At 44.1% G+C, this 27,165-nt stretch overlaps 1 protein-coding gene across 4 annotated transcripts in view; it reads right to left on the bottom strand.

Moving 5' to 3' along the window:
• The window catches only part of LOC149871364 (uncharacterized), a 164,666-nt gene that overhangs the window by 104,482 nt on the left and 33,019 nt on the right, over positions 1–27,165 (bottom strand). Inside the window, exon 3 of one of the 4 annotated variants that reach the window (XM_090032379.1) lies at positions 22,190–22,246. The exons of the other annotated variants lie outside the window; for them this stretch is intronic. The gene's annotated coding sequence lies outside the window, so the exon portion shown is untranslated. The remainder of the gene's footprint in view (positions 1–22,189; positions 22,247–27,165) is intronic. 4 annotated transcript variants of the gene reach the window in all.

The raw sequence follows: 27,165 nt of genomic DNA, 5'->3' as shown, positions 1-27,165 counted from the left end.
GAACAAAGCAGAATGAACAATCTTCCTCAGTAACCAATACTAGACTTCTGGTTTGCTAAGAGACCAGACAACATTGCCATATAAAACAGTGCTACATGCCTTAAAATTGCAGGGTTACTCTAAGAACTATGACAACGTTAAATGCTCCACACACTTGAGGTTAAAGAAGAAAAGTTGATACACATGCCCAAGGCTGAGAAAGCTGCCAAAGTCAATACATTTCTTGTTAAATGTGGAAGGTTCAGCCAATTTTGGAAGTACATAAGCTTTTGCTTTGGGGGAAAAAAGGAAATAAATAAAAGGAGAGTTCCTGGCCTTAGCAATTTGCATTTGCAGGCAAAGTGAGTCTTTAGCAGTACAGTGAAAACAACTGGCTTTCCGAAGCCTGTAGAGACTGATCCACCAGCTCTACAACTGAAGACTGAAGTTGGCCAAAGGTAGTGCTAGTTTCAACTGCTCCTGTTTAGAGCCCTAGAAGCTGCAATGGAAGTCAACAGCAAGCTGCTGCTGGGCAACAGAAGTGAGCAGTAGCAAAGATGGGCAATGGAATTATTTGTAGGATGTCCCAGGGAGACAAAAGCAGAGGCACTGGAGCAGCCTCCCACGGCAGGACCCATGGCTGGGTTGACCAGCCCAGAGAAAGAAATAGAAAGCCTTGAAAAGAGAGCGTACTTATCACCCTCAGGAAAAGCAGAGCTGCGCCAAGAAGGGCCACCAGCACGATTCATCAGTCACTTTTATTGCTGGCTGGGAACAGTGCCAGCGGATGAGGTCAGCAAAAACCGCCGCCCGGCAGATTTAAAAGCTGGTGGCAGGGAAATGGAAGAGGGAGGAGCAACAGAGGCAGAAGACGAAGCTGCTCTCCAGGTTGCAACTCAGCAGGGCTGGCAGCTCCAAAAGGAGCCAGCCGGAGACCCGCAGGAGGGATCTTGACCAACTTAGAAGAATCTCACACCCAGCTCAGCAGGGCAGCTGGGCCAACAAAGGATGGCGCTGGGGGATCTCGAGGACCACAGACACCAGACCCATGAGTGGGGTGGGCAGAGGCCCATACACTGATTATTCTTTTCTTCCTTTTTGGACTTTATTTTGGAGGGTGCATGGAGCCTGGACCGGGGAGGAACCTCCAAGTGACGCCCTGGTCAAGAGGGAAGACTGACACAGCACAGCAGAAGCCTCAGAGGGAAAACGGACACAGAGATGAGGACAGCCCCATGCCTTGTTGTCATCTAGGGTGAAAAGTCATCAAGGAACAGGCAAGGAGAGAAAGGGGTAGACGAGAACACCCCCTCGAAGATGGGGAGATGACGACAGGCTGGTAACCCATCATCCTGAGGGCTGATGCATGGCTGGGGTATAGGGGAGGTAGAGCCCCAAGAACACCCACAAAGGGCAACACCTGGTCTGTGAGAATCTGTGAGGAGCCCCACCATGGAGGAAAAGAGGACCCTCGGGGTTGAACGTGACCCAACACACAGGTCCCGGGGACATACCCCATAGCCAGAACCAGGTGTGTGCTCTAAGGCCACTAGAGAGCGCCTATACAAGACCAGACAGGTACACGGGAAAACGCCAAATGAGAAATAGGTGGCAGGAGAGGTAAGGGGGACCCTACCCAGTCACAAAAAACAGTTACGGCTCCAAGCATGGAATTCTATCAGATGTCTAAGTAAGCCAGAGGATGAAAACCTGCCTTCAATGAAATCCATGGGAATTTTATCATTAACTCCTCCCAAAGCTTTTAAAAAGAGAGGGTCCAGAAACCAAAGATGAAGTAGTAACACAGCAAAGCAAGGTAAGGATGTCCATTTCTAAAGAGTGTTGGCTACTTTGTAGTACAAGGTTGCTGTCCCAGAATCTTCCCACCCCACTCCATTCTCCTCCTTTCTCTCCCTTCCATGTTCACCTCTGGCTTATATGTTTAGTCTCAAAGGCTAGGGACAGACATTACACATAAACTCGTTTAAATGATCAGAAACTGATTTAAACTTGTAACAGAATAGATGTTCAGTGCACATAAACCGGTTTGAAAATGGCTGACAACGGTTTGAGATAGACTTGGTTGAATGTAGTATCAGACTTAACTGATTTAGCTCAAACCAGTTTATGCAATGTCTGTCCCAGACCCCTTCCTGGTTTAAGATAAACCAGACTCCCCCGGCATGCTCTCTGGGCTGGGCAGGGCTCTCTGCTCCACAGCAGGGCTGGTCCCTCCCCTCTGCTCCTAGGCTGCAGCTCAGCACAGACTTGCAGACACAGCAGTATCTGCCTGGCTTCTCCCTGCTAAGCAGGGATTATTCTTCCCCCCACCTTACGTAGACACCACAGCATTAGCTAGCAGACCACACGCTGGCTACAGTCCCTGCCATGCTATGGGAGACGACAGGCAGACAGGCTTTTTGGAGCCAAACAACAGGTAGCTTAATGTCCTTCCTTGGAACAGCTGTTTAAGAAGAGCTCCATTCGTTAATGGAGAGAGGCTTTGTTTTCTTAATGAGTTGATAAATACTCAGTTAAGGGTGATAAATATTCCCTGCCAGACCAGGAGGGAGGGGAATAATCAGTGTCCTGCCAGGGCCTGACCATGCCCCCCTTAGCTCAGCCCTGTGGAATCAAAGGGAGGGCTGCTCCAGAGCCCCCGACCTTCTAGCCTGAATTTCTGGGATGTCTGCCTGAGTTACAAACAGATTTAGCCTTGCCAGGTTAAACTAACATGCAAAGACTGAATCAATTCAGGCTCAGGCTTTTTAAATGTCTGCCCCTAGCCAAACAGTAGTTGCTGTTAATTTTCTGGAAGACCTGCTGGCATCATTAGGTGTCAGTAACAGGAAAAATCTTCATTTCCTAGCTGTTTATAGGCACTCATTCTATACTATAGTGCCTTACGAACAACATTATACAAGAAAGCTGCCCATTTCAAAGGTTCTGCAAGTAACGTATTATTCAGAGAGAACTTGAAACTTGTTTGTTGTTTTTTTTAAACAGACAAGAGGGTGGCAGGAAAACATGCACAGTATATAGGGGAGTAAGCCATTTATAACTAAGCTCTCCAACTCCTTAAATGTGATAGGAAGTTCATCATCTTGGCTATGGAAAGTGAAGGAAAGGGGCAAAAGAACATGACACACAGGAGGTGGTTAAACAAATGACCTATCATCTGATGAAATAAAAGAAGAGGAGAAATGTCCTGCCGTGGACAGAATTAATGAGCTATTACCTTCAGCAATCCTCCATGGGACCACAGTGCTAGGTTAATGAAGCAGCTTGTTCTTGGCACGATGGCAGACCCCTCAATGCTGGCATCCAAAGATTGCAGCTCTGATCCCGGAAATAGCATATTCCTATAATTAATTACCGGGCTGTGCATGTGTATGGTAGACTGCCAATAAAGAGATTACAGCAGTTGCCGAATGCAGATTGCTCACTTGAAACACTAGTACATTGTTGTTATAGAGAAAGAATTTATTTGATTTATCACTGCCTGTGCTTGACATGGCCTAACTTAATTTAAGTGCTTTTATACAGTCAGCTCTGCTTAATCTGAATCAGTCTGCAAATTACATTTTACTTGGAGCCTTAAAAAGCTTCCCAATTCACATACCAGCAGCGTAGGTCCTCTGCCAATTATGCTATTTCATGTAAACCAGCTAGCCCTACAGAGCAGAGAAAGAAACTAACCCTAGCTACCCCAGAAGAGACCTTTGAATGATACGTAATATTGTCTTTTTCAACAGCCTTTTTAGCCAGCAGTAGCCAATAAACCATGGGAGGGACTTTAAAGGCTGTGAGGTCATAAGTTAGTTTTGGGCCATAAGTTAGTTTTCGGAAGATCTGAAATAGGTCTCTCCTCTTCCTCCTCCTCAGATATAGCACAAATAGTTTGTTTTTCTATAAGACAACCTCCACTTGGCTCCACTGACACAGCACCAACATAATTTATGTTCCTTCACTTTCCTTGAACTGTGAGTACTCAAGACGCTTTTGTGCCAACCTCTGAAGCAGTCCATTGAAAAAAAAAGCCACAGTAACTAGGACACTGGATTCAAATGCACTTGAAAGAAACTGTTCCCTTTCCTCTCAACAGGCTCTTGGAAGATGCTAAAAAGAAACCCTTCAAAGACCTAACAGAATCAGCAATGCGGGGGAGGGGGTGAATCACCCATTTGAACCTCACATCAGCTGTAAGAGCTGCAACTAGGCATCTTGCATGGAAGTGCTTGGCCACAGCTAAACAAAGGATGGCAATGGTCAATGGTACGGATCAGGTGAGAACAAAACCTACTCCCTTGCTGAGGAATCATGGTATATTTGCCCTTTGAATAATGCAAACAATTGTAGGGGATGCAAGAAAGCTGCTCTGGCTGGGATCCTGGAACTGTTTGGAAGAGCCTCCAAGTTGTTTTAAAGTTGGAGTTGTGTGTACAAATTGCAGCACTGAATTCACAAAGTTTCTGCAGCGTTTTAATTCTTTTGAAATGCTTCAAAAACTGGCAGGGCTTTTGTAACAAATCATTTTAATTCCAAGTTGATTAGGCACAGTGATGAGTAAGAGAATACAACCAAGTTTTTCAGATGACTCTGAAGTCAAAGTAGAGGTTTAAGGTTTTTATATTTAAAGTTGCCAAGATTTTTGGCATCACTTGTGCACAGCAGGATTTAGGACTACTGTCTCCTGCACCTGTGCATCCTTTCATTTTGATTGCAAACACTTAGATGTGTATGTGTAGAAACCAGATGGGAAGAAGAAACTTCCTCCCACTAAAAATGTCATTTATTGAAAGAAACAAGGATATCTTAGGGTGATATCTTTTACTGGACCAACTATGTAGTTTATCCCAACTACACAGCTGATCCAATAAAAGATATCACCCTAAGCAATCCTTGCCTCTCGCATCATTTCTGGACCATCACAACTATAACATCACTGTTACACCACCACCGATTGAAAGAAAATGCAGTGGAGAAACCTCAACAAGGATATCATCTAGGTTGAGGTACTCAGGTTTTTTTTCCTCTCCCAATAAAGAGAGATCAAAGTTGGCAGGTCAGCATTAATTAAAACTTCAAAGTAAGGAACCAAGAGCACACAGGAACAAACATTCAACATATATGCATTAACTGATCCTTGAGGCATCCCTCTTGTATGACATTTTCTAAGTGCCACCAGAGAAGCCTGAGTTGTTGGAGAACCACGCTTCAGAATCTCAGCTTTTAAAAATCAAATAAATTTTTTAGTCCTGCTGATTGCAAAGAAAACTGAAAGAAGTGTGAAACAAACACATTTTATCTTACAATAATTCCCCCCTCCCTGCAACTAGTGGTAGCTACAAGAGTATTGTACCAGTAAAAGCATAATGTGCTAATAAGCCACTTTTTTGCACCAGTATACAAGCTGTTTGTATCAATGTAGTCATATTGGTGCAAAATGGACCAACAAGAACCACAGTCACAAAGACAGTATAAAACACAAGGAGGGAGAAGTAGTTATCTGTGTTAGCCTGAAATCAGGCAGAAGGCAGAGCAAGGTGGTACCTTAGAGAATGAGTTGATCTCTAGGAACATTTATACACATGCTCAGGGAGTGGGGGGGGGGGAGGGAGGGGGAGACGGAAGGGCTTTAATTAGAGCAGTTCTGAGAGCCGCTCTAATTAAAGCACCCACAGCATCATGTGCATTAGTGTCTCCACGCTGAAAAACTGTTGAACAAGCTTTGTTAAAGCACCCCCACTGCCATTTTTCAGCATAGGTATGCTGATATACATGATACTGAAGTCTACTGGAGCACAGTAATTACCACACTCCAGCAGACTCAATTAATCTCACTGTAATTACACTGCGTCGGAGCAGCCTCACTGCACACATATAGGCACCCTAGGATGTCACCCTATCCTGCCTTCTGCATAAAACACAAAGTCAGTTAGTTACATGAAAAGCACCTTTCTCTGAAGCATCCGATGTAGCAGGCTGATTGACAAAGGACTGCAGCAAACTGCACGTATTCGGCTGTAGAACCCTGCAGGCTTGTAAGGGCTACAACCCAACTGCAGGCAGTAGGCACTGATTGCAGGCTTCCTAGGAGGACTGGGCCAGCTGGCATGAATAACTGGATGGCCACAGGGAGCTAAATGCTCCCAGGCACCAGAGCTAAGACAGAGTGTCCTAGGCAGAGACAGCTAGACCCACAAAAAGAGGGAGAATTAGACCCCTGGAGAAATGAGCCAAAGAATAGAAACTGAGAGCTAAAAACTCAGTGAAAGAGTGAGAAAAACAGAGTATGAAGGAGAGATGGACAGAGTTAGAGGGTTGCTTGGCCAGTGGCTGCAACACCAGTCCAGGGACTTCTGGGGTCTGGGAAAAGACCCAGGGCTGCAAGGTTGGAAGAAGCAGCACCACAACAGGGAACTCACCCTCAGGAAGAGGAGGACTGCGGTGTGGGAAGAAAGCAGCACCTTCTCAGGGTCTGTGAGTTAACCCTCTAAGGACTGTGAGTGCAACCTATATGGACTAGGCTCTGTTACAGAGTACAGACTTGTGAGTAAGAGGTTTCCTATGAGGCAGTAGGCCCAGGAAATAGAGAACTGTGAATTATTAAAAACTGTTTGAACTAATTATCTGAAAACCCACTACATCAACACCAGGCACTTTTACAGATAAGACTAGTGTCTTCTCACTAGTACGTCATCACCTACACACACACGTAGGGCCACTTGCAGAGGATATACAGTTGCTGCCATAATCACCATTTCCTCTGGCTGCCAAATCTCCAATCCCCTGGTTATACCATAGATCCTTCAACAAAGCAATTTAGAAGTTCATCTCCGCAAAGTTGCAACATATGAAATTAGTAGAAAAAGCTATGTGCATGCATGTCTGTTTAAACAAGGCTGATGGTGATGCAGGTTAAGAGGGATTAGCAATAGGTTTTAGCTAGACTTCATATGCTATTTCTCATACTGCAGTTAATTCCAGACACTTGTATAGAGACAAGACAAGCAAGTTTTCAAGTAAACAAGAACTTTGATAGGTACTGTATTACCTCAGTTTACAAGCAGGGAAACTGAGGCATAAAAAGGTCAGCTGACTTACTCAAGGTCCAACAGGGAATTGAAGATGAAAAGAGATTCAGAACTATTGATTCCTGGCCCATACTCAAACTGCTAAAAGATAGTACTTTTCAGAAAAACCGAACCATTAGACAATCCATATACTGAAAAGACTGCTGCATGAATACATTCCATTTCAAAGTGCATGATGATTAACTTTAAAAAAAACCCAAATCTGTGCCCTTGTGGTCCAATGTCCACAAGCAAAACTGCTTACTGACTTGCAAGTCAAGAATCTCTCTTTAATTTCTTGTGGGAACCCGTGGGCTCTTGGTAACAGTAGAAGAGAAGGATTTCCATTATGTCATTACTCTGTCCAACATCTAAGACCATAAAAGTTAAATGCAGTACAGACGGAACTGATAAGAGCTTGGCATTCAAGTTCCTTTTACTCACCAGGCAGCAGCTCTGGGATTTTATTTTTCCATTTTAAACAAGATACGTTACGGTAAGGCTGACACACAAGTCAAAGTCATCTTTCTCTAGTCAGGCTGTTGTGGGAAAAAAATAAAGAAAAGAAAAGCCAAACAGGGTGAATTAAGGATGAGATGAGGTCACTGAACTTGGAGTTTCCTGGTTTTTCTCAACATCCATCACCCTAGAGAGGATTATTTTAATGCAGGAAGAGAGGGGGGCTTTCATTCTGAGATTTAAAAAAAAAAAGTTGAAGAAAATGATCATCCTATTCCTCAGAGCTATGCCAGGCTGTCAAACTAAATAAGCAATAACTTATTTATGGAAGGTCTCTTTTATAAATTAAACTGCAACTGCAGTCCTTTTCAAATGGAAGGGCAGACATAGCCTCAACAACAATAATGTGAGCCTTCAGAAAAAGTTGGGACTAAGTGTGTTTCTAAAGGCCATCAGTCATTAATGATTCAATGCTTACAGTCCATGAAGTTAACAGTACTTCACACTTTGGAACTACACTACTTTCATTTCACAGAATCACACTGATATTCAGTCAGGCAAGGCTCTTTGGGTAGATGCAATATCTTTTATTAGAGCAACTGAGTACTTGGAAAAAAGTTCTTAGCAAGCTTTCAGGCACAATCATCCTTTTTCAGGCATAGAAAGTCTCTGCTGTTCTGAGACTTCAAGTGGCTGAGATGGTGATGCTGATGCTGATGCTGTGCTGTAGGGGCAAAACAAACCACAGCCAGTGTTCTGCATGACAGTCTCACTAGAAAGGCAAGTACTGTAGGCTGAATTACCCTCTTTTGCCCAAAGGGGACCAGCCCCCTTCAGATAAGAGTAGATGCATATCGACAAGTTTTCCCTGCTACTACTGTAAACAGTCTAAAAGGAAATGGGGTTGTAGCATCTGGTACCTCTTAACACTATTGTAGTCTCATGAAAGAGGGGTGAGTTGTTCTGTTTAATTTTTTACTATTCTGCAAGGAAGGAATGGCAGCAAATGTCACTGTGGCTGAAATCAGCTCAACTGACCTTGGCTGCTTTTTTAAAAATATTTTGCTACTTTGGAGGCAGAAATTTATTTTGGAGGCAGAAATGGGAATTTCCAGAGTCTTAACAGTAAGGAGATGCTGACCATTCAAGGATGGGATCGCAACTGGAAACAGCTGAGGCCCAAAGCTCTCCCCCTGGCAATCTTTACAAGAATGAATAAGCCAAATTTCCCCCTATCCCTGCCCATTATAGTGTGTACACACACATTGTAGCAGTTGCCTCCCCTCTAAGCAAGCTGCCCAACAGCTTACCCAAAAAGCTGGGACCCCTGCCACATGATCTGGCTGCCCAGGCTAATGAGATAATCTGTTTGTAAATCCATGTTTTGACAGGCACTACAGGAAGCAGAAATATAATACAGCAAATATAACTGTACAATGTCACAGCAGACAATAGTACTCCTGGCTTTAGCATGCTGCTCTACCACTATGTGGCATTCAATGTGTGGGTCTAGCTCCTAAGCTTCCAATCACTTATCAGGCAAAAAATTACTTTTGTACAAAAAACACTAGTATTATTACTGCTGGAATCCATCCAGCACTAGTCACCCAAGGACCTCCAAGCATTTTAAATAAGGATTTATTAAGCATCACAGAACCAGGAGGGGGAGCAAACCCTGAAGAAACCGTGATTGTAAAGAAAGTTGGGATGAGCATCAAAGGATTCCCAAGAGCTCTCACTCAAATGGACCACTTCTAAGAAAACATTATTTAGAAGCCTCGTTATATTTGCCCAACAGTTCCAGGCCCTTGGAGCCATTTCAGCCTTGCTTGCTGCACAGAAAGGTTGAGATCTGATGGAGGAGCGGAAATAAGAAGGTTCTACTCTTTCTGACTAGATGGATGACCTCCCACATGAAGTTTAATTATGTCAGCCTATGCAAAATTCCTTACAGTCCATGGAAGGAAGAAGTGACAAACCTGGAAAAGTGTTCTTGCCGAGAAAAACAGGGTAGGCGCTGAACACTAAACATCATGAGAATGTAACAGATTCAAGAAGCAACAGAGAAAACTGATTATGCTGCTTCAGGAAATGTCTTGCATTTATTGCTACACTGCTGTAGCTTTGCCTCATGTCCCCAACCTGCAGAGATGAGAGCTATGATTAGACCTACTTCTGTCAATTGATTAGATGCTTTTAGTTGGATTCATTCCATACATGGACACTCCTGTTAGGGAAGTGGCAGAGGGGTTTGGCATCTATGTGGATGACAAAACAAGCAATATGAGGAAATGAGGGTGGCTATTTATTTTTACTGAAATAACTGTAAACTGAAACCAGTTCTTTAAATCATTATATTATAGCACCCAACTGCTCTCTTTTCTAATTGAGAATGAATGTGGCCTTACTCCTGCAGAGATTCAATGTACTTTAACACCAGATAACAAGAAAAGGAAGTATTTTGCTGAGTGAACTTCAGATTTTATTTTCATTGCAACTAAGGCAGCCTCAGTTCATTTTAGGCTGAAAGAAAAATGAAGAGTGCAAGATGTGGCCAAGAGGCAAATGCTGAAAATCTGCTTCCATGCCCAATAGCAGTAACAGGATAAAACTGGGACAAGAAGGGAAAAGTGGCAGGTTTTGTTCCTCCCTGCAGTGAGAGAAGTGACCTTCCAAACCACAGGCAGAAAATCAAGTCAGCAGCAGAGCCAGAAACAGAACTGTCTCTCATTCCCGGTCCAGTGCCATATCTACTAGACCATAATGCCTCTGAACATGTTTAATAAGTGTTACCATGAAACTAACAAGTGCTGTTGTGTGAAGTAGATGTTTAAGTTTCGCCTTTCATTAAATGAAGATGGTCTAATTTTTAAGTCTTCTGCAGGTTAAGACCAATCCTGTATCTGATACACCTTTGTCAGTGACCTTGCTGCGAAAGCTGCACCCAACAGAAGAAAGGGGGAAAAATAGACCCATGAGAGCAAGGGACATCTACCTACCCAAAATCTAAATCATTAAGACCAAACTGAGTTGCTGAAAGGTATAGTATGATAGGATTAGCAGCTCTTGGTTCAACCACCAACACACATGATCTGTGGATTCAAACATTTGCAACCTACGTGGTGGGGTACACAGGTAACACTTTCATAGTGTACCAAGTACCTAGCAATCCCATGCTACAGGGCTTCTGCTGCTCCTCCTGTAGGGGCCCGGAACCCCTTGCCCCATCATGACTGCTCAGTTGGGTTTGGGTAACAGACATAAGGGGAGACTGCCCTCCTCTGAAGCACTAAACATTGGCTACAGCTAAGGTTGGGGATTTTGGCTTGGTCGCATGGATTCTTAGAAATTTCTGACGTACATGACTGGAGAGCTTTGCTCTTTCACTCAGTGACTCCAATCACCAAACCTGAGGTCAAGGGAGAAATATTTCCTCCCTTGGTCCCAATGGCAAGGACTGAGAATCACAGAAAACTAGTTCAACCCCCTGCTGAAAGCAGGACCAGCCCCAACTAGATCATCCCAGCCAAGGTTTTGCCTAACTTGGTCTTGAAAACCTCCAAGGATGGAGCTCCCACCACCTCTCTGGGTAACCTGTTTCAGTGCTTTACTACCCTCCTAGTGAGAAAGTTTTTCCTCCTTTCCTATGCAATGTGTGGCATGATGTCTCCTGTACAATCCTCTTGGCATATGCGGGGGGCAGGAATGTGTGGTGCAATGGTCACACTCTCCCCTTGCCACTGAAAGCTCAGGACTCTGTGGCCCAGACAGTTGCAGAGTGAGCTCTCTGCCACTGCTGCAACCCCCTTTTTGCCATCCTGGATATGCTACTGTTTGAAGTTAACAGTTTTTAGGAATATTGAGTAACGAGTTGTCTGTCAATAGAAGGGATTGGACTCAGTGGCCTGGAAGATCCCTTCCAATCTTACATTCCTGCCATGCCAGGTATTGCACTGACTGGCAATCACCAGAGATCCAAGTTTTCTATTTGCCATGGCAAACCGTAGATTTTCTCCTCTGAAGGAGAAAAACATGGGAAAACATGGGGTTTCTCTTGCAGACTGGCAGAGTTCCAGTCCATACAGGGTTGCTTGGGGCTGGGAGGGTGAAAAGCAGGGGGCACCATGTCCATGTGTGCACATAGCCAGCAATACAGACAGGCAATGGTAAAGAACAGCTCCCCCATCTGCCTGCAGATAAGACTGTGTGGGGGGGAGAGGGGGCATATGCAACAGGGGGAGGGGTGGAGGAGGCAGGTTGAGGCCCCCACAGTGAGGGAGGGAGTGGGTCAGGGTTGGCAGCTGAGGCTGGGGGTGCTGCCCAGGGCTTGATGCCGGGTCAGGAATGTGCAGCTGTGGGGCCTGGCTGGGGGAGTGGGATGAAGCCATGGGTGGCTCATCCAGAAGGCTGGCTTCCCACCACTGCACACATTCCAGATGGGGGTCATGCAGGGCAGTGCCCCCCCCAGATTTCAGCATGGGGCAGGGGCAGATGCGGGATGCCTACTGCTGGGCTCAGGGTTCACCACCCTGGTGCCCTCCCCCCATATTCTTCCTGCCTCCCTCCCCACCTCCGCAAGCTGCACTCCAGCCCTGACACCAGCAGGGGAAGTAGGGAGGGACTATACTCCATGCTCTGCTCTGACTGCAACAGCCACTGCCTCCCATGCATGGCAACCAGGGCTTGGGCACTGCTGAGGGGCAGGAGGCAAGGGGCTGCAGGCCCTTGCCCTGGTCCTGTAGCTCTGGCAGCTGGAGACCTCCTCCAGCAGGGTTTGGGGGGGGCAGGAGTGAGGGGTGCCAGCGGGGCCAGGGGGTAAGCGGCTGTGGCCTGGGAGTAAGGGGCAACGGCATATCAAGGCTACTTAGTTCCACAAACCAACAGGGGGGACAGCCACAGCTGAAGCTGCATCCTGTGAGTGAAGGGAGCAGGGGGAATCTCTGATTTTCCATGATAAAAAAACCCAAAATCAAATGCCAAAATATATAGGTATTTAGAATTTATTTTATTATAAGGATTGAAGCACTGGTAGGCTTCCATATTGCTTTAAAAAGGTAAATGTATCAATAAAACACTGTTCAACTGATACCTATATACATAGTAGCATTTCATTTTAATCGTGAAAAAACATGGATTTGGGTTTTTTTTTAATAAGAGAATGGGAATTTTTAAACAGAGAAAACCAGGATCCCTGGCAATCACCTTAGAAATCTGGGGAAACAGTTGATATATAAGGACTTCCTTCACATTGGTGGTTAAAACAGGGTCTTGCAGGACCCATTCTTTTGCCATCACTATCCCACAGTAACCACATGCCAAAAAATGCAAGTCTATAAAGGATGCTGACAAGTGAAGGGGGGGGAGGAGAACAGAGGAATTGAAACACAAATACAGACACACAATGAGAAGCTGAGAAGACAGCAAAAAGACCAACTGTATTATCCCGTTAATTAGAGTTTTTAAGTCACGGGGAAGAGTAGAAAACGCCTCTGTATCATCTGCTGGGATTCTCACTGATTGTTTCCTGCAGCATCCCAGTGCAAACCAGAAATAGAGATCTCTTCCACTTCTTTCACCAGGAGGTATATTTATGGAAGGGAAAATATGCTTTTGTCCCAGAACATTGCTATCTGTGGGCAGTGTACCTACAGACTTCTACCTTAAAACTGCAAGCTCATCAACTGTCACTGCAACATCTACTATTTCTGGCTTTTCTCCCCTCTCTCCTTTCCATCGTCACACTTAGATTGTAGCTTCCAAAACAAGAGTCTGCCTGATTCTTGAAAGTAAGCTCTCAGCACTGTCCTAGGATGTCGGCCATTATTTTCCAGGTACTGAAGGCAATAACTGTGCTCGTAAGCTCTAAGCAGGAGTCCGTGATGGAATTCAGGCAGCGGAAAGAAGCGCCCATGGCAGTGAACTAGCCGGCCAAGTCATTTTAACATGTTTTTTGATGGATCAATGTGGGCAGTCATCCTTGTATTCCTCAAAAGCTTCTTCTATTCAGTTGTCACCCTGAAAAGAAGGTGAGGGAGGGACAGACCCTGTAGGCTAGCTTTGATTCAGCAAAAGGGGCCTGCTCAGAGCAAGGTCTGAGGGCCCACTTCTTAGCTCTCACAAGCCACGAAGTGCCACAGGAACTAGGAAAAGTCACAACAGTGATAAATAGCATGGAGAACAAACAACGTCTGTTCCTTTCACATGTAGGAACATAAACAGATCAAAACAAATACACACAGCAGATTGAAATCAAACAGAACTGAAACCTGTTTTGCTTGAAAACCTCTGTTGAATGGGCTTCTGTCCCATTCCCACCCCACCTTCCCTTCCACCTGGGGAGAGGTGATTGTGATTGGCCCATGGTGTACACAAACCAGTCTGTTCTCTGAGCCTTTGAGAAGCAGCTGCTTTGCCATGTCATCCTTCAGACTCATTCAGGGTGGTAACAGCAGCATGGTTAGGTCACCTGGTCTAACCTTCCTATTTCACTCGGCTGCTAGCTTTCTACTGTCTTGTTAGCCACAACAGTCATCACCACAGGCTGTACGAGCAGCCAAGCCAGACACACTACTCACTTCAGTGCCTGAGGACAGAGAAGGTGAGATCTCCCAAAGAAAATACTGAGTTATACAACTTCCCAGCCATATAAAACTAAGCAGCTGCACATGCATGCTGAAGAACTTGCCAGCCCCCATGTATGCCCTTACATGTGAAGGGGGGAGTGGGAGAAATATCATAAGTTTGCTTGTTATGGGGTGCTTTGTGGTTCTGGTGTGTGTGAAAGGGCAGGAGATTTTGTTGGCTTTTTGGACAAATTTATGACAGTTGTAGGGGACTGAACTCAATAACCCACATGGTCTTTTCCACTTGTCTATTCCTATCTCCACAGAAAGCTAAGAACTGAATAAGCATGAAGCTGACTCCCTGAGCATCCCCAGAAATAAGGGAGAAACATGACCAACAAGTCATGGAGGGGTCTTGCCCTGATGTCAGACACCACAACCACATGGTTAATGGAGAGTTATAACCTACCTGGCTAACAATCCAGCCTTTCACCGGCAGTAAATTGACTTTACTGGTTTTCAAATAAAACCCAAAAAGGAAACAGCACTGCCTTTTAAAAACGCTTTGAAAAGTCTCTTCCTTTCTCCCTCATGGCATACTGAAGTAGACCTTTCCCATCTGGCCATGTGGCACAAGAAGATATTTCAAGTGCTGCCAAAATGCAATGCAGTTCCTCCTAAGGTCCAGAGTAAGGACACAGCAGAGGAAAAGCCACACCATGCCAATGGAATACCCTCAAAGAGAAATGTCTCAGTCCTGCTGCATGGGCCTATACAACATGTGTGGTGTTTCAGGGCAGATAAACCCTCCCCCCATTTGAAAATGCTAAAATCAGGACATCCTGTCGATGAGGTTTTGTTTGTTCACGATCTCTGAGCTGTGTGAAAATGAGAACTGACAGCAAAGTCAATGCAAGCCGTCTGTGCTCTCTGCTGTACACTAGACTCCATGTGCTGGCAACACGCCACATTGGCAGATCACACCTACTCGTTATACTTGGCACTCATTTAATACCAATGTTTCCCCTCATTTCTTCTCTTACCCTATTCCAACATGGCTTTAAGTAACAAGGAAACATTCAGAGCAAATGGCCCTATTCCTGCTGTTTTACTGTTTACCAGAGTCCACTACCCAGGATTACCAAATATACCTCTTTTAAACAAGGATATCCAGCATACGGTTTTTTCCATAGTGGATGACTGCCTGGCTGTAGGGAGGGAGTGCAATCCCAACTGCTTGCTTTCAGGGCTACAAATCCCCAAGCCAATGGTCATTAATTCTGTCAAAATGACAGTATTTCTTTCCCTGCCTGTTCACCATCTTCTGCAGCACCATTCACTACACAGGCATATTCTTCTTAGCGTACCAGATTTCCTAATACAGCTTACCTAGAACAGTAACCTGCAGCCAATAACCAACTCCAGTGTTTATTGAACTGGTCACGTAGCTCAATAGCTCCAAGACTAGTGACTCATAGCTACAAAAGCAAAGTAAACCCATCTGCCAGGCCATGCACAATGCTCTGTGCATTCTCTATTTTCCACTTGCATAGTGGTCTTTTGCTAAAAATTACAATTTCATCCCTGCTGTAATTTCCATTACTTCCCTGAAAGCTGCACTGTGGGAAAACCAGCTCTTAAGTCCTCAAATGATAAGCAACTTCAGAAAATTCCAATTAAGCTGAACGGGACCTTGGCTAAAACACAGTAATATTTGTTCTTTCAATTCATCAGCATTAGGCCAATTCAGCAGCTAGCTCCCAACAATCCACTGTGAATCTACTGTGTGGGTTTAAGTTACGGCAAGCATGTCTACACGTGCACTTTAATGTGCCTATTTTAATCTCCATTAAAGCATCACAAAAAAACCATGCACCTTTGCTAATGTATATTAAAATAGGCTAACACACTTTGTTCTAGCATCTCACAAAGGAGGTACTAAATTTAATACACATTACCAAAAGTGCATTAATGAATGTGTAAACGTGCCCAGTCTGAACCTTGATTGGAGTTGCTGAAGGACCCTGTCCCTCACTTCTGACTGCTGTGCAGGGTGAGACAAAGAAGTGACCAAAAGAAAGGTAGACTTCTGTCCTAATAACCACTTCAGTTTTGTTTTTTCCTCCTCACTGTATAGCAGTTCATCTGCATAGCAGATGCTTCCTTTGCTACTTCTCTTTTTTCTTAATTTTTTGTAATGCTCATGTTGCTCTTACCAATAGACTGCACCTTGGACCTGAGCACTAAACTGTACATTAGAATATCTGGCAGGCCACCCCTTTTTTAATCTGTTAATAACAGCCGGATTTTTTTTCATTTCACTCCTAGTGGATCCAGGCAGTTAGGTAGGCCACTCGGGAAATCCAAAGATACTGTGCAAAGACAATGCAAGTGTACATCTCTCCTGCACTGGCCATTTGTAGAGTGCTGACAGGTACTTGTGGTCATCTGTTCTTTTAACCACAGCTGGACAATAGCCTGGGGATGCTTCCCACCCACTGATACAGCCCTGACAGTTTCCTGCCTCTCCCCTCATGGGATGGCCCCCCTAGGATAGTTAGTTCCACGACCTGAAAGGTTGAGGAAAATGAGCCCCCTCTTTCATATACAAACTTATATGCAGCAATCAATTTTAAATTAAGTGAACAAAGCATGACAGAGACACTGCACAGACAAAGTTTACATATACTCAAGACATTTAGAGTAGTGGTAATAATGAAACGTGGAACTACTGGTTAAGTTAAGGAATGCTGTACTAATAGTGGGACCAACTACACTATCCATAAATCTGTGTTGGCCGCATTATTTTGGGAACAAGTACATCTTGCAGGACTTCATATACCATGAGGTTCCTGATGAAAGTGTATTATTTCCCTATACTAAGAAAACTAACTTTACTGGCACCACTGGGAGAGAGATTTCTTATGGGGGAGAGGCTTCTAACCACAAATATGTGCTGCATGGGTCACTATGCCTAGTTTTATCATTATTCATCCTAAATTTAAAAAGACTCTGTGCAGGATGCTGTGCCCACAATGATTAGACCATTTTTAAAGCATTTTTCTTTTTAAAATCCAATGTTTCAAAGCAGTTTTGTTTTCTCTTTATTATGCTCAACTTTACCTTTGAAACCACAAGAACTTGAAAAATTGTTGCTTTCAATAGTTTGTGGTAAGTTATTAAGACAACAGGGACCAGTTTTTTTGTAACCTAGATATTCCCTTTAATGTTCTGAGCCTTACAAATTAATCTGCATTAGACAAAAACCTGGATAATATTAGATATTCCTAAGTCCAGCCAACTGCTTATTTTTAAAACCCTTCATGGTTTGTAGGCAAGGACTAGCTGTTTAGACAAGCCAGAAAAATAATCAGCACTTTCAATGAGGTAATTTGAGATTTTGAAGGGTAACAAAACATTCAGTTGCCATTAGCCACAAGACTCTCCCCTCCAATAGTCACATCTCCCAAAAGAACAAGGAGATGATCCAACTTACAGCCCTGAGCCACAAGCTCTATTATAGCTTTTTAAGATTACCTGATAATTATACAGAATCATAGAAAATGATGTTTGGAAGGGTCCTCAGGAGACCATCTAGTCCAACTCCCTGCTCAAAGCAGGACCATCCACTGCAGGACCAGTGGGGAGGGGCAGGAGGGGAAGGTGAGAGGGGAGCCGTGGCTCTCGGGTGCCAGCCTGGGGATGGGGGGAGCGCTGGCCAGGCCCTTCAGAGTTGTTATTTCATGATATGACTAAGTATTGTTACGAGAAGGACCGAGGTGGGAGGGAATGCAAGCACTGCCCCACAGGCACCAGAGACCCATGGTACGTCACTGGGACCATCTCAGCCAAAGCTGTCTCACTGGATCTTAAAAACCTCCAAGGATAGAGATCCCACCACCTCTGGGGAACTTGTTCCAGTGTTTTACTACCCACCTAGTGAGAAAGTTTTTTCTCATTTCTATCCTAAACTTCTCTTGCTGCAGCTTGAGGCCATTTCTCTTTGTTTTGTAATCTGCCACCACTGGGAACAGTCTAGCTCAAAGATGGACAATTACTGGGGCTGGAGGGCCACTTAGGGTGGTTTGGTGAGCTGTTGCAGGCCAGATCAGCCCCCCTGACCCTTGCAACAGCTCACCAAAACTCCCTAAATGCTCTGGACGGAGTGGGGTCTCCATGAAGACCAGACAGGACCCACATGGGCTCATCCAGGTGCATAGGCTGGGGTTGCAGGCAGTGGGGAGCAGCATTCAGGAGCTGGATGGGCAGGGGAACCAGGGGCCCGAGGCAGAGCTGTGATCCACTCCCCACATGTCCCGTCCTGTCACCACCCCATGATCCAGGTCCTGGCCCCATCTGCCCATCCCACCTCCAGACACTGTTCACCATTTGCCCATGGCCCCATTCCATGTGCCCAGCTGAGCACACCCTGCCCACAGGGGTCCCAGACCAGTTTCCATGAAGACCCCATCCATTTGCTCTGTCCAGCACCCATGGCAGTGGGTGTGGGGCAGATGGGCTGGGGTGCCCAGGCATTAGAGCCAGGTCTGGCAGTTGCAGTGACACTAACAGCTGTAGCTAGAAGGAGCCACCATCATAAGGGCAGCTGGGAAACATAGCTCAGCTGCCATGCTGCCCCAGTCCCACTGTGTGCCTGGGGGCAGCAGAACTGGTCACATGTGCCAAAGCCCAGGCTGGCCCCCATGTCTGGGCTGGGTGGGGTCAAGGGACCTGCTGCAGGCCAGATAAAATCCTGTGGTGGAACGGATCCGACCCATGGGCCATATTTTGCCCACCCTGTTTAGCTCCATCCTCTTTGTAACCAACCTTCAGGTATTTGAAGGCTGCTATTAAATCCCCCCCCATCCCATAAGTTTCTCTTCTCCAAACTAAATAAACCCAGTTCCCCAGCCTCTCTTCAGAAGTCATGTGCCCCAGCACCTAAACATTTTTGGTGCCCTCCACTGGACTCTCTAATTTGTCTACATCTTTTCTGTAGTGGAGGATCCAAGACAGGACACAGTACTGCAACTGTGGTCTCACCAGTGCTGAACAGAGGGGAAGGATAACTTTTCTCCATCTGCTAGCAATGCTCCTACTAATACAGCCCACTATGCAGTGTCATGGGATTAGCTTATCAATATATATCAGTTTTAGAAGTCTAAAATTTTACTCAGATATACACCATCTCAGTGCCATACCACTATAATGCAGTACATAAAATCATTTCATTAATAGGTTGTCATTTTATAACTACATACACAATCACAGACACATAGCCAACCAGCTCATGAAATGCTGAACAGAAGGAGTGGAGGTAGGGAAGATTTTGGCTAAGGACACTGAAGCTAATCCCTAATTCTTACTGTGCAGCATTTCATGTTCACACTGCCCAAGGGAACTTCATGTTTCCACCCCCCACGAAACATACGTGCGAGGATTAGCTATGAGAAGAGTAGTTTAATAAATTGATTTGGGCAAAGGACAAACCTGAAGCCTGCTTTGCAGTTAGAGAAAAAGATGAGGGAAATGAGTATGCAGATATTCTGGGATGATATAGGCTGAAATTGCCTAAAACCAAATTCATGCCTATAATGCTTATCCAAAAGAGCCCTTGAAAGCCACCACCAAAGGTCAGTGAAGACATTCCAAATTTGATTTTAAAACTGTCAATTAAATATTATCTGGAACTGGAATAGCGAGCCAGTGAAGAAGGATTTTACTGATGCACTAAGAATATACTCCCCCTGCCCATGTCCCCCCACAAAACTCCTGGTCCCAGAACTGAGATACAATATCAAGATAGCACTACTTACGTATGCTAGATCACAACCACTGACCTCATAGCCACTGTACCTGTACAGGCTCATAACTTACTGCCAGCAATTTAACTTTTACAGCCTTATGATCTGTAGGTGGCTCAATACACTTAAAGGTCTTCATGTAGGTCTTTCTGATAAAGAATATGTAGCTCTCATTTGACTCTGTTTTCCATAGTTGTTGTGTCCATCTATTTAGGTATTCATAACCTTCTCCTTGCCAGAGCTCTGAGCATTACCCCAGTCACTAACAGATATTCTTCTTGTAGCTTCTTCTCAAGACACAAAAGTATTACCCTGATTTTATATGTAGTATTAGGGATAGGATTTTTGGTATTGTTGCATTTTTTTTTTATTTACATAAAATTTTAAAACAGTATAACAATACCATGCCCATATGTGAGACTGTACCAGTATAAATGTTTCTTATACCCATATAGCTTATTCCTCTTGCCATATAAACTACAGCAGAATACACAACGGTTTTTCTACCCTTATATTACTGCACGAGCATGCAGATAAGATAGTTACACCACAGTTATCAACTGCATGTTTCCAAAACTGCACAGGGGTTGGTTGTTGAACATTTTGTGTGTATGACTACATCTGCCCAAGTCTGTGGGTGGGGGGGGAGGTCATGCTGTTTTAACTATGCCAGTATATCACTTAACCAATATCAGTAGCCAGGCTTACACTAGGCCTGAATGCTACATTCTGACTAGATATGCTGGCTTCTGAACACAGCAACCAGGATATTTCAGCCCAGTGTCACCACTGGATGTGCAAAGGATTTACAGAGCATAGGTGTTCCTGTGATGGTGCTGTACACAGGTTCTGGAAGAATGGGCATTGTAGACAGGTCCTCTGAAGCCACCATTCATGACCAACAGCAGCCTTTTCCTGATAAAGCCTAGGGTTCACTTTATGAAATAGGACAGCCTACAAAACCCGAATGAAAGGCAAGCAAGGAGTTTCCACTTTGAAAAGCAAGGAACCACTTTCGTAACACAATTCTCTGTCCTACGAGACAGACCTTTCTGCTGAACAGTACAGGTAAATTCTACAGTGGCAACCAAGATACGGTGGTAAAACCCTTCTCTCTGCCCTTAAACTAACTGAATCCCTGGCATCAGCTACTTCCAGAAACACACGTTGTCATCATGCAAAACATTTAAAGAAGTCCACAATATTTTAGGGTTCCTTTAATCCTCAATGCCACTAGAATTCTAGAAGCTATCACTAATTTTGAAGGAAAAGGGGTATGAAGCTGCTTAATTCATTCTAAACTAGTTTTAAATTAATACAGCATTAAAAGCTGTCAACCAGTGAAACCCTTTTAGAAATTCAAGGCTCATATTTTCAAAATAGGCTCCTAAAGCTGTGCAGGCTTAGTATGGGGTGAGTGAAATTTTGGGTTCCAATTTGGGATCAGTAAAACCCCCAAGGAAATAAAGTTAGCTTCTCACCCTCCATCATGGCAGCTTTTTGGTTTATTTTAACTAATCCTGTCTGTGAGGAGCTGCCTTGACAGAGCTGATTAAACAGAGGAATATTTTAATAAAGTAAAACATAGTTTCCTGTTTTAAGGCTATGCATTAGTATCTTTGGTTGGAATTTAAAAATGGTTTTAGGAACAGAAATTCACAGGTATCTTAACAGCATAAGAATGAGCAAAAAAAATGCACCCTTTTCTAACAAAACAGGTACTTTGTACAACAGGATTAACATGGACACTTCAGGACCTTCCAAGAAAAGACCAGTATAGCACTGATGCTAAATTGAACAGGGCCCTTCAAGCTCATCAAAAAACTACTACAGAGCTTGGCTTAACTCCAAGTGCTGCATGAAAGAAGCCAAGCACCAGACCAAAAGGACACAGTTAAAAAAAGCACTGGCAAAGATGGATAGGAGAAGAATGCCCAGGTCCTAGCTACAGGAGGACAGGAGGGATGGCTCTAGAAAATGGTATGGCTCTCCGCTTATCCAGGAGCTGAGAAACAGCTTCAGGTGGGTGGCAGTTGCCATAAAATAGCAATAGATTGAGAGGGTGAAAAATGCAAGGGATCACAGCAACTAACTCAATACTTACCCCTTAGTACCACTAGAGAAGCATAAACACCACTCATCTGAAAAAAATCAGCATGCACTAAATGCAATGCTCCTGCCTCATTAGGCAGAGTCTCTCTTTTTGTGAGCCATCACACACTGACGTGTTGTATACTCTGTCTACTCTGGGCATATAGCCTGATCTCCTCCTTCTCCCCACCCTGCCAGTACACTAGTATCCAAGTACCTCATTCTCTCCACAACTTGTTTCTGAGGTAGGGATCTCCTATTATCTTCTCTTCCCCTTTAAAAGGAAAAACAAGGAAAAAGAAATGAGGCACCATGAGACTAAAAAAAGGACTTTCCAGAGGTTACACACAAGGCTCCTGCTAAGCACTGAAGTGCACAAACTCTCCACAGCCTGACTGCTGGACCAGTGTCTCAGTTTGCTGCATAATGAAATCCAGACTCCAAGTACAAAGGCGGAAAGAAGCTCTGGGCAGAAAAGTTAACTGAACAGAGCAAGGTTGTCCAAAATGTCTGCTAACTTTACTAAACTTCAGCAACAGCTTGTATACTCCCAAATGGAAGGGATGCATTTCCTAAAGGCAACACTCCCAGCCACAGGAAAACAGAACCAATCTGCTCACCAAAGATAATCTTGTGAATGAGGTCTACATACTGCAGACAGTATCAGGACATTTAAAAAACTACGTCCTCTATGCAGACATTCAAAAAAGTGGTCCTCCTCTTCCTCCCCCTCCCCCTAAATCCAATACATGAACTTGATGACTCTTCCATAAAACTGGAGCAAACGATAACGTCTCTGAAAGATTTTGTATTTTGATTAACAGTACTATGGTTTTAAGAACTCAGGAAGAGGCACTTGTGGAATGCCTCCTTATGTGGTTTCTTTAATGGAGACTTCGTTCTGCCATAAAAAGGAAAAAACCCTTAATTCATTCAACATGTGTGCAGCCCTTAGCTGCTTAATCACAGCATATTCCTTCCTCCCTGTTACCAGTTAACATCTAAAAGATCACTTTGAATCTATTTTGGCTAGGAACACTACCAGTTGCTCACATCTGTGCTTTATTGCAAAACTCTGTGCTAAAAAACATAATCAAGGGGAATATACGAAGGCAATGGCCTGATCAAATACCTTCTCAGGAAGCTTCAAAAGCTCTGCAAGCACGGATTTTTTTTAAAAAAATGGGATAGATACGGGATTACAACATGATACAGCATTTCTAGCCCTCAACAGGACATGATCTTAGCCTACAAGAGGCAAAGAAGTGATCTTCTCCAGGATATATACAGGACTAACCTGAAAAAACAGAATTCCCTTCCTCAGTAAAAGCCCATTAAAGGCTTTCTATTCCCTTTGGCAACACACAGTAAGAGTACCCCTAAGCATATACAACTTGTCAGTTACATACTTTGGCATATTACGCACAGGAATGAATTAAGATTCTCCAAAAAATCCAGTCTCTGCCAATGATTATGAAAAATACTCCATAATGTGCTACCCCATCTACCCGGAAACAATGAAGAAAGGGTTTGGGCCAATGCTGACTAGTAGGTCTGCTTCCAATTACGACCATTAATTAAAATACACACTTTCCTTTTGCATTTAGACTTTGAGCTTTAAATGTGGCATTGCTGCCTCTTTCCCCCAGCATAAAACTGCACACGTACAGTAGCCAAGTTTGTAAGTAATTCATACCAGTGAGCCTGAATTTCATTTTATTTTGCATCAGATTTGAGGTAATTAGCAAAAAAAGAGGCAATGGGGACAAGATGGCTAAAGTGTCTGAAAATAAAGAAGGCTCAAGAGACCACTTTTCATGTCTACAATACAGCCATGCATGAATAGATTGCAATTCATTACAAAGTCAGGGGTGCTGGCTGTAGCCGTGTTGATTTAAGGACATAGGCAGGGAAGGTTCTTTGGGTAGATGTGATATTTTTTATTAGATCAATTAAAAAGTTGGAAAAAAAGTTCTTTGCAAGCTTTCAGACACAAACACCCTTTCTCAGGCATAGGGAGACTACTAAGTCAGGGCATTTGTCAAATGTTTAAGTGGTTTACTTGGTGCACAGGTGATCTACATTTCTCCCAGCTCCTTCCAAGCAGACAGGCATCCCTCATGCATCATGCTATCTATGTCTTGGTTTAAATCTTGATGCCTCCGGCCCCCTTGATTTTAGAGCTAAGAGTTAGATCAGGCATGTAGCCCTCCCATGCCTTCTCCACCAAGCAAGTGAATGCCTGTTTGAATTATTACTGGAAGCATTGCCACTCTAAAGCTCAACTTTAACAATCATGAAGTAAGAAAGGGATTTAAAAAAACCCAAACCCTAACTGCCAAGCTTATTCCAAACCTGGTATGGACATAAAATTAATTCAAATGCTAACCTATAATTTCTAGCAGTTAGAAAGGGGCAGGGAGAGGGGGAGAAATAAGCTTGACACATAAAATACCATTCATAAACTCTGAATAGCGGGCTTCATTCTTCTGTAGGGAAGCTCAATTAGATTTCAACAGAAATCAATTCCAAGAATTATGAGCAGTCTTATTTGAGATGGAAAGCTTAGCAAAATCTTAATTAAAACTTGGCAAAAAAGCCTGTCAGAAGTCTTCTCTCTCTCCGTTGCTCTTAGTTTCACTAACTATAACACAACAAAAAGCGAATCCCTCCTCTCTGCCTCTCCTCTTTAAAGCCAGTCATTTCTATAAAAGGCATTAACTGTTTCCATATCCTTTCTACGCTTTAAAAAGAAAAGAGTTCATAACCAAAACAATGTCAGAAATGTTGAGCTATTCAGTCAGAGATTAAAATTGCTGTCTGGAGAGCAAGGGGCGCTGCTCATTCCCAGAAAGCTGGAAAATACAAGCCAAATCCTCTCAGAAAAAGCGTATAAATAAAAATTAAAAATACCATACTTCTCCAAAACTTAAAATAATGTGAGTTTTTTCAGGCAGTAGAGGTGATCCAAATCAACTGCGTACTAGAAACGAAGAGACACACCAAATCCAGCTTCCATTGATCCAATTGTCTGTTTAGGTATTCACCAGTTGATTTAACTCTTTCTGCTCTCCAGTGTGGTACATGCACTAGTCACAAATGTTTCAGCTCTTGCTGTTTATATGTCAGATGCATATTTTCCTCCAAAACTTTCTGACTGCTGTAGTCCCCAGCAGTCTTTGCCCCACTCCCTATATACAGGCTGAAAAGAGAGAGCCATGCTCACTGTTTCCGCTGCCACCCCCACCCCAGGCAGAATGAGCAATGCAGCCTAGACTGGCACTACACGTCGATGCTGTCTCTGCTTAGTACCAGACCAGAGAGAAAACAAGGAGTAAGTGACTGTTTGCCAGATGGAAGGGGGAGGTCAGGAAGAAGGAGACTCCTACTTGGCCATGCATTTTGTGCTTAATCTTCCAATGATTCCTCCTTGCGCTGACTCATGCTAAGTCTGTTTCGTGCCAATGGTGGGGGCCAGAAGCACGACATACAAGGCAAGATGGCAAACTGCAGGACATACATGATGTCAGGTTTAAGGAATGCCATCAGAACCAGCGCCCCCCCCCAGCCCCTCTCCTCTCTCTACCTCCCAACCACCACTCTTATGATGAGGCTGGCACAGCTTTCACGAAAGCTAAAGGAGGAGCTTCATTTTTTTTTTTAAAAAAGGAACATGAGTCAAGACTGGCTAGACACTGGTCCTGACTTATTAATTACTTGCACTGCTAAAGCACATAGGAGCCCTTGTCATGAACCATGGCCCCAGTGGGCTGGGATGCTCTATTATTCCCCCGACCAGACTTTTAATATGCAGGTACAGGATTTTACTCATAGCTCCCTCTAAAATACCAGGTATAGCAAAGAATCAAGTTAGACCAGCCACAAGCCAATTTCTGTGCTGCATCCACCCAGATGACATATGGCTGTATTACATACAGGTTCACGGTCCTCCCATAAAAGTAACAGGGTGTTCCAGGCGATTCTAGTCCCTTTCATCCAATCGTTTTATGATTAAGGTGCTCAACACACCTGAGTGACGTATCTGATGGATATTTGCGACCCCCACATTCCTCCCCATTCAAAACATAGCAACATGTAACATCTTGGCATGGGAAGTAGATATTGCAATGCCCTACTGACTACCCCTCTGCCCCTCATTCTGCCCCATTACTTCATAGCATAGAGGTGCAGGAACGCATAAAAAAGTAGCCCAGAAAGGAGGAGGAAGGTGGCGCAAATACCAGTGGTGTAACTGAAAGATGCTCTGTCCCATTCCAGGTGTGCAACCACAATTTGAAACCAGATGCGGATGCTCAGACCATAGTGAAATAGAGTGTGGCCAGAGAGGAAAGAGAAACACAGAGGCTGCTCTGTGCAGACATAAGTAATCCCGAGGGTCTGTGAGCTTTTAATATGCCCTGATGCTACAGTCCCCTCTTCACACCAATGCCAAGTGCGGCGAAGAAGCCAGATGTATTGACTCTGCAAGGAAGAGGTGGGAGGGAAAGTCTACCAGAAACCTTTGCTTTATAGTACCCCATGTCCAGCCAGCACAAACAAACATGGGCTCATGGACTTATGGATTTTCAATCATGAAAACATTTCCATGATCCTGCAGGAGCAACAAAACATGAAGCTAATAAGCCATATACCAAGAACTGATGGCTTTTAGATCTTGTCTTCTCCCATGTTTGCATTCCGGAGGACACAGGCATAATTTAAAAGATTAAATGTGGCCAATGAACTGGAGTCAACACTCCTGGCCCTATCAAAGAAACACCATAAAATCCTATCGGGGGGCCAGGGTCTTGGCTCCCTCAGTTGTCAAGAACCCAGCAATGCAACTATGTAAATTAACCTACCTCATGCTAGCTTTCAATAGGCTTAAGTAGTTTAACATGTCTCAGAGACCTATATTTGCCTTTATTATTTAATAGGTGGCCACAGACACCCAAGAGACTGATTTACAAATCCAGTGAAGTGGGGGAGAAAAGCAGAAAAAAAGCAGCAGCTAATCCTAGTCAGACTTCAAAGCATAACACCAACCACTGCCTGGAAGATCAAGTCCCAAAGGATGGCATTAAGCAATAAGCAAAGTCCAGCCTGAAAAAAACCCTTTGGATTAGAGTGTTGTTTTAAGATCAGAGTAAGACGAGTTCATGGAATGGAAATTGTGACAAAATAGGATCTTCC

This window comes from Crocodylus siamensis, chromosome 2 (assembly GCF_052110815.1).
Source record: "Crocodylus siamensis isolate JL-2025a chromosome 2, ASM5211081v1, whole genome shotgun sequence".
Classification (NCBI taxonomy): Eukaryota; Metazoa; Chordata; order Crocodylia; family Crocodylidae; genus Crocodylus; species Crocodylus siamensis.
This window is presented reverse-complemented; position numbering and strand designations above follow the sequence as displayed.